Here is a 6788-nt window from a genome sequence, read left to right as displayed (position 1 = left end):
TTGGGCTGTGTCACAGAAAACTACCACCAGGACCCACATCTCTTCACCACCTTCTGTTTGCCATGGGTACGAAGAGCTCTGCTGGATTAGACCAAAGGCCTGTTTGGTTCAGATTCACATAGTGACCAACCAGATGCCTCTGGTAAGCCCACAAATGGGACATGAGGGCAATGGCTCTCTCCTGCTGTATGTGTCCCAGCAACTGGTATTCAGAGGCATGCTGCTTCTGGTCCTGGAAGTAGCTTACAGCTAGCCATCATCACTAGTAGGCATTGATAGTTGTATCTGCCATGAGCTTGATTCCCTTTTAAAACCATCTAAATTGGTGGCCATCACAACTTGTAGAAGCAAATTCCGTAGTTTAACTAGAACTGTGCACAAATAGCCTCTTGAAATTCTCCACCTCAATTGTGGGCAGAGAAATTTGGGAGACAACTTCACCGAATTTCTCCAGGGGGAGGAAAAAATCTCAACAGTTTCTCACAGGCAGGGCTCCCCGTTGGCAGGGCTTGTGGCACAGCCTCTTTCTTTTTTGTAAGGGTTTTTTGGGTGTTTTCGTGCTCTGCCAAAATCTGTCCTCCAATTTCCTGAAAGCCCCCCCACCCCGAAAGAGGTTTTGCTTGTTCTGCCTCATTCAGGATGCCTTATAATGTATTTTTGTGGTGGTTTTTGAACTTATCTAACCACAGCTAGCCTCCCAGGCTGCCTGCACATCCTGATTTCAAAAAGCCCTATGGAAGGAATTACCTCATAGTGCCTTTGGCTGGGCTTTAATCGAAGTGTAGGAAGCTGAGGAGGCTACAGGCAACCAGTGAGATGATTGTACAATGAAAAACAGGACACTTGTGCTCACTCCTCAGCCCCCTCCTAAGTAAGGTAAGCCCAGGAAACCCAAACCCAACCCATGAGAATTTCTCCGAAATTTCTTCACCATTGAATTTCTTCTTGAAAGCAGTTTCTCTTCTATCAAATTGAATGAGAATGGTCGAAAAAAAATGTGGGAGAAATTTTTAGCACAGTACTAAGTTTAACTATGTGCTGTGTGAAGAAGTTGTTTTGTTTTGCCTTTCCTGAATCTTCCACCATTCAGCTTCATTGGATGACCCAGGGTTCTAGACTAGGGCTGTGCACTTACCCACCAATCCGCTTTGGATGCCGCTTTGGATCATCCAAAGCAACCTCGATTCTCCTCAGACCGATTTGGACCCCTTCCAATCCGACTTGGATCTGAATCTGAAGCGCAATTCGGAAATCCAGATCATGCATTTTGGGCATTTTCCCATTGACTTGCATGGGAAAACACAAATGGTCATAACTTTTTTTAGTTTTTATGACACAGGTATGAAATTTGGGGACCTCTCCACACCCCTGGGGAGGAGGCCACCTGCAAAAGTTCAGACAGTTTAGCCCAGTGATTTTTGTGCTAGGCAAAGTTGAAATCTGATGTTTTCCACAGAAACTCTCAAAGCAAAGAGCTGTAACTTCTCCCTATTTCCACACACACACACACGACACTTTGGCCTCTCCCAGCCCCCCTCCAGGGCATTGCACCCGCAAAAGCCCAGGCAGTTTTGCCCACTGGCTTGTGTGCTAGGCGCTAGTGAAATTAGATTTTTTTCATCAAAACTCCCAAAGCCAATAGCTGTAATTTCTCCCTGTTTCTATGGATGTGTGTGAAACCTGTGCCCCTCCCAGCCCCCCTCGAGAGCATCCTACCCACCAAAGTCCAGACACTTAGGCCCACCAGCTTGTGTGCAAGGCGCTGGTGAAGTTTGATTTTTTCCAGGACAACTCCCAAAGCAAAGAGCTGTAACTCCTCCTTGTTTCCACACATGTGCGTGACACCTGGGCACCTCCCAGCACCCCTAGAGGGCATCCCACCCACCAGTGTTCCGGCACTTTGGCCCACTGAGTTATGTGCAAGGCGCTGGTGAAATCTGAGGTTTTCCAAGGAAACTCCCAAAGCAAAGAGCTGTAACTTCTCCCCACCTCTGCCCCTGCCAGCACCCCGAAGATGCCTCATATTGCGCTGAATTGTTTTGCCACACAGTGGGCTGTTATTGGAATAAGAAGGTAATTAATATAAATACTATGTGTCTCATGCTTTTTCAACACTGCCTTGAAATTTGGATGTATAGTGTTGGTGGAACTACAACCGAGCACACACACATGGGCACTGACACACAAAAGCTAAAGAAAAGCAGAACTACCTAAGCAAATGATGGGTGTCTTTAATTTATTGTGTTATATTTCATGTTCTTTTATAGAAGGCAGGATAACTTCAATAAATACAGGGTGATTGTGCAGACGATTAGATAACAGCCAAATCAAACCCTAATTAAAAAAAACCAACCTTCTTTAATTTCTGCTTTGGGAGGATGAACACAGAGAAGACACAGACGGTTCACTTCAGCACAGGGGTCAGGGGACAAACACTCCACACATAGGGCGCTATAATATGTCTTCCTTTAAGGGTTTAGAAAGAAAGAAAAAACGGAATGCCTGAATATGACTTAAAGGGGGGGGGGGATATACCCAGAAGTCACTGTTTGTTTTAAAAATTCTAAATAAGAGTGGGTTTGTAGAGTGGGTTTGTAAAAATCTAACAGAGACGCAATTGACTGACAAAAACAACAAGAAAATAGAATGGAGAAAGCAGAAGTAAGGCTCAACGTTACACAACAAATGCAGCCTTTTTCAGACTCCAAAATTGGGATAAAGGAACAAACACAGGAATGGGGGGGGGGGAAGCATGGCAGCAATTTTCAAGGAAAAGCTATGTTAGTTTGAAAAAATATGGAAAGGAGAGATAGAATCTAATAAAATACAAATAACAAACGAGTTGGAGGTACAAAGATATAGGAGAAAGTGGCTGGAAGAGGTGCTGCAAAAGACACCGCCCCAAAGGGGATGGATGATTAAGGAGCGAGAGAAGGGAACGCTCCCAGTACAACCAAGCTGTTTCCTTTTAATTTAAATTCTGAGGAAAGCCTAATGGCAGTCACAATTGAATAAACTGAAGGAACAACTCCTAGGAATGCACGCGTGCACACACGCACAAACAACCATCTACCCACACCAGCCCTCTCTCCCAAAGACGCAGCTAGCGCAACGACTGAACATAGCCTTTCGCCGAAGTATATACCCTCTTCCTCCAACGCTCTCGCTGATTGGAGACTGCTAGCGTCGGTTCTGGCCAAGGGTTCCTATTTGCCAAAGCACACTCCCTCCTCCTCCTGCGCTTGCCTCCCAGCCTCCCTGCGTCTGCTTGCCTTCCCCCTCCCTCCTCCTCCTCATTCGCCTTCATGTGAGCGTTGAGAAGTTGATAACATTGTGGAGACAGCTTGTCTGGACTGCTGAGGCGTTCAGTAGAGGTCCGAATATACAAAGTGGAGGAGGGTCTTCATGGGGCGTGTGCTTCGCCCCGGGGCATCTCGGTACTGCTCTGAACTTTTATCATGAGGGTTTTGCTCCAAAACAGCTTGCTTCACCTCGTTATTTGGACTTCGTCACAAGGCGGTGCACAGCCCTATTCTATACTATTATTATGAGACAGATAAGTTTCTCTGTCCACTTTCTTCACACCATGCATAATTTTATACACTTCAATCATGTCTTCTCTAATTCACCTTTTTTCCTAAACCGAATAGCCCCAAATATTGTAACCATTCCTCTTAGGGGAATTGCTCTAGGCTCCTGATCTAGTTGGTTGCTCTTTGCTACACTTTTTCCAGCTCTGCAATAACCTTTTTGAGGTGCAGAAACCAGAACTGTACACAGTATTCACAGTACGTTTAGACTTTGGTCCAGTTCAGATGTTCTAAATCTCTTATGTAGTTGTTGTTGTTGTTCAGTCATTAAGTCGTGTCCGACTCTTCGTGACCCCATGGACCATAGCACGCCAGGCCTTCCTGTCCTGCGCTCTCTCCCGGAGTGTGCTCAAGTTCACTACTCTTATGTAGAGTGCCCTCGAAGATGCAGTTGGATGGAAGTAACATTTGATATCCAATATGGTCAAGTTGGCAGCCATTGCTTTCTTGCAGAAATGTGCATGAGAAAAACAACCCAAGGAAGAGTGGGATAAGCAGTGAAAAAAAACCCCTGCATAGGTTGTTGTACACTTACCGGGATTTGGGAACATGATGAAACTGTCAGATAAGCAGTTTCAGGGGCACTATGTAGGAAGAATGAGGGACTATTTTCTTAGAAGGACATATATTTCTGGCCAGTTCACAATTAAATGGGCCTGTCTAGTAGATATACATGTGAAAGTTGCGTATCTGGTTGAAAAGAAAAGGTGGACTATTTGACCTGGTCTGATATTAGAAAGTATAGAATGTAACTTTAACAGAAGGTTGAGCGGAGGAATTATTAAGAGTGGAGGCCAAAAAGAGAAAGAGGACAGAGACAGGGGGAGGTCAGGAGAGTGTGCTGAGGAATTAGGGGCCAAAATGAGTTAGTAAGTTAGGGAGTAAAATCAGAGACATGGTGTGAATGACAAGGGAGGGAGAGAAGTTACTGAAAGCAGAGATGCGGTGTTAGGTTTTTAGAATAATTTGTATTAATATTTATCATAGTTTATCATATTTTTTCATAATTTAAACTGCAATCCTATGTTCACTTGCCTGGGAGTAAACCTCATGGAACAAAGGAGGACTTACTTCTGAGTAAGCATGCATGGGATTGTGATGTTACTCAGTGGTGTACTGGAGGCAGGGCTCGCAGGGATGCAGCCCTGGCAATTTTTCATTAGCCGCGACTCTGTCATCTGCCAAACTCCTCAGAATTCCCTGTTCCCCCTGAGCTTAGCTGCGATCCTCACTGTAGCTGTGGGGGAATGAATTTTCCAAGCAACAATATATTCTTCCATGTTGGAATGCAAAGTATTTGGGATGCCTTGGTCTGGAATGGGCAGGTAAGACCTATTCGCTTTACCAGAGACATGCTCCTGTTGGAGATGAAAACTCCTAGAATTGGTTTGTTGATATGGATCGACACAGCTGCCTGAAATGTTTGGACTGCTCTTGGAGACTGTCTCAAAGAGCTCCTGCATTTCCAAATTTACCACTACACCACTGTGTGTGTGTGCGTGTGTGTGTGTAGTTCAATCCATCTGGGTGTGTGGACATTTCTGTTGGAGGGCGAGGGAGGAGATATAATCTAGGAGCTTAGGGAAGGCTAATGGGTAATGTTGGGGTGCTAAGGGAGTGTGCAAGGGGGCTGTTTAAATGAGAAAGGATTTGTCCATCAGGGCTGAGTTGAGAGAGTGAAGCTTCCATAGAGTATCATATTTTGAAAACCTAAAATGTTTGTGTTCGAGTGGGTGAAAAAGATTTTAACACCCCTGCATTTTTTCTCAGATGTCCAATTGAAATACCCCTGCTTTACTCTCAGCTGCACTGTTTTTGGATCCCAGTTGAAGGCTATATATCTTGCAAGGTTGTATAATCTTAGAAGGGGGAGCGGCTGTGACTCTCACGAAGGGAGACTGCACTTCTGGATTTGCCACTACACTATTGCTGTTATTCTTGAATATGTTCAGGACAGGAGTGGGTCTCTGAACTTCATTAATAATCTTTGGATGAAATTTCCCACTCTTATGCTGTGACCAGCTTTGCTACCTGAGGTAAGATGTCTGTCCTGCCTCATGACTAGGGATGTACGAAACTCTTACCTTGCTCTGCACTGGGCAATCCGATGTGGGGGAGAGGCGCTCCGTCCCTCCCCCTGGAATCCTCCCCGGCTGGCTCTACTCCGCAGCAACTCCGCGGAGCTGCCTACCAGGGCCGCCCGCAGCCAGACATCTGGCCGCTGGGCTGCAGAGGGATGCAAATGGCGGCCACTGTATCCGCCGCCATTTGCGTCCGTGTCTTTAGCTGTGAAAGGCTACGTAAATATATACATAGCCTATCATGGCGAAAGACACGGACGCAAATGGCAGCAGTTATGGCGGCCGCCATTTGCGTTCCTTCCTATTGCCGTGATAGGCTATGTAAATATATACGTAGCCTATCACGGCTAAAGACATGGACGCAAATGGTGGTGGCTACGGCGGCCACCACTTGCATTCCTTCCTATTGCTGTGACGTACGTAGCCTATCACGGCTAACGCAGGGACGCCATTTGTGTCCTTGCGGAGGCCGTGATAAGCTACGTAAATATATACGTAGCCTATCACAGCAATAGGAAGGAATGCAAGTGGTGGCCGCCGTAGCCACCGCCATTTGCGTAAATACTTACGTAGCCTATCACATAGCCTAATTACTTACGTAGCCTATCACGGCCTTTCGAAAGAGGCGAATGGCAGCTGCAGATGCCATTTGAGGAGCACCGGAATGGCCAACAAAGGTAGGCTCTGTTCTGGGCCCATTTCATGGGGTGATGGTGTGGGTGGCTTCGTTCCGCCATGGATTCCGGGGGGCCGAATGCACTGGCGGAATCCGTGGTGGAATTATCCGACATCCCTACTCATGACTGCCTTGGTCTGCTGCCTGTGGTCTCAGTGAAAACACTTGGTTTGCATTCTACTGATGGCACTACTCAGAGCATGTCCCTTATGCACACACGGCTCTGGTCTGTGTCATTCCCTGGTGTCTTGCCTCATGAGGAACCCGAGACTGTCAAATTCCAAAGCTTTATAAAGGCTTGACAGGATAGGTGCCAAGTTAAGGAAGTTCTGGTGCCTCTGTTGTGCACAACCACAGCCAGAATTTTAATTCAGGGTGAAAAGAGTCCTTAGTGATTGAAGTCCCCAAACATAAACAAACAAAGCACTCCCATGGTTAACA

This window comes from Heloderma suspectum, chromosome 5, assembly GCF_057233095.1.
Source record: "Heloderma suspectum isolate Gila_16-S chromosome 5, 16-S_ref, whole genome shotgun sequence".
In the NCBI taxonomy this organism is placed as follows: Eukaryota; Metazoa; Chordata; class Lepidosauria; order Squamata; family Helodermatidae; genus Heloderma; species Heloderma suspectum.
The sequence above is the reverse complement of the archived record's forward strand: the minus strand, read 5'-3'. Positions refer to the sequence as shown.